We start from the raw sequence: 1,325 nt of genomic DNA, 5'->3' as shown, positions 1-1,325 counted from the left end.
GGGAGAATGGCAATGAAACATGTAAAATATCATGTAGGAAACGAGTTGCCAGTCCAGGTTCGATGCATGACGCTGGATGCTTGGGGCTGGTGTACTGGGATGGCCCAGAGGGATGGTATGGGGAGGGAGGAGGGAGGAGGGTTCGGGATGGGGAACACATGTATACCTGTGGCGGATTCATTTTGATATTTGGCAAAACTAACACAATTATGTAAAGTTTAAAAATAAAATAAAATTAGAGAAAAAAAAAAAAATACTTACTATTAAAATAAACAAGGCAGTGCAGTACTGACTGAATTATAGGTACACATATAACTAAAACAGAATGGGGAGTCCAGATTTACCCATATGTACACAAAGCCAATTTACTTTTAGTAACATTGAAAAGGAAATTCAATGATAAAAGGAAGGCTTTTGTAAGAGTGGTGCTGAAACAACTGGATATCCATATGAAAAATAAATAAATGCTCCTTGATCAAAATTTTATATCATATAGATATATCAGTTGAATTATTTTTATCCATTTATATTTGTGTACATGCATATTATTATTCAATAGCTATGCTAACTGTGAAACAATAGTTTGTATCAGGCAACTTCATGGTTTTTTTCAAGTTAGACCAAATAGGGTTCAAATTAGTTTCTTCACTTGAACTCTGGGTAACTTGGCAAATATAATTGTTCTCTTATAGGTTTACTTCTACATACTTCATAGGTGTTATGCTTATAATTAAATGAGGTTATTCACATGAATGATGATAAAAAACATTTATTATAATTATTTCATGTTGGGTATCAGCTTAAGAACTTATAGACTGCTTTCAGTTCAGTTCAGTTGCTCAGTCATGTCCGACTCTTTGAAACTCCATGAATCACAGCAGGCCAGGCCTCCCTGTCCATCACCAAGGCCCAGAGTTCACTCAAACTCATGTCCATCGAGTTGGTGATGCCATCCAGCCATCTCATCCTCTGTCGTCCCCTTCTTCTCCTGCCCCCAATCCCTCCCAGCATCAGAGTCTTTTCCAGTGAGTCAACTCTTCTCATGAGGTGGCCAAAGTATTGGAGTTTCAGCTTTAGCATCAGTCCCTCCAATGAACACCCAGGACTGATATCCTTTAGGATGAACTGGTTGGATCTCCTTGCAGTCCAAGGGACTCTCAAGAGTCTTCTCCAACACCACAGTTCAAAAGCATCAATTCTCTGGCGCTCAGCTTTCTTCCCAGTCCAACTCTCACATCCATACATGACCACTGGAAAAACCATAGCCTTGACTAGACGGACCTTTGTTGGCAAAGTAATATCTCTGCTTTTCAATATGCTATCTA

This window comes from Bison bison, unplaced genomic scaffold, assembly GCF_000754665.1.
Source record: "Bison bison bison isolate TAMUID 2011002044 unplaced genomic scaffold, Bison_UMD1.0 scf7180017864149, whole genome shotgun sequence".
Classification (NCBI taxonomy): domain Eukaryota; kingdom Metazoa; phylum Chordata; class Mammalia; order Artiodactyla; family Bovidae; genus Bison; species Bison bison.
This window is presented reverse-complemented; position numbering follows the sequence as displayed.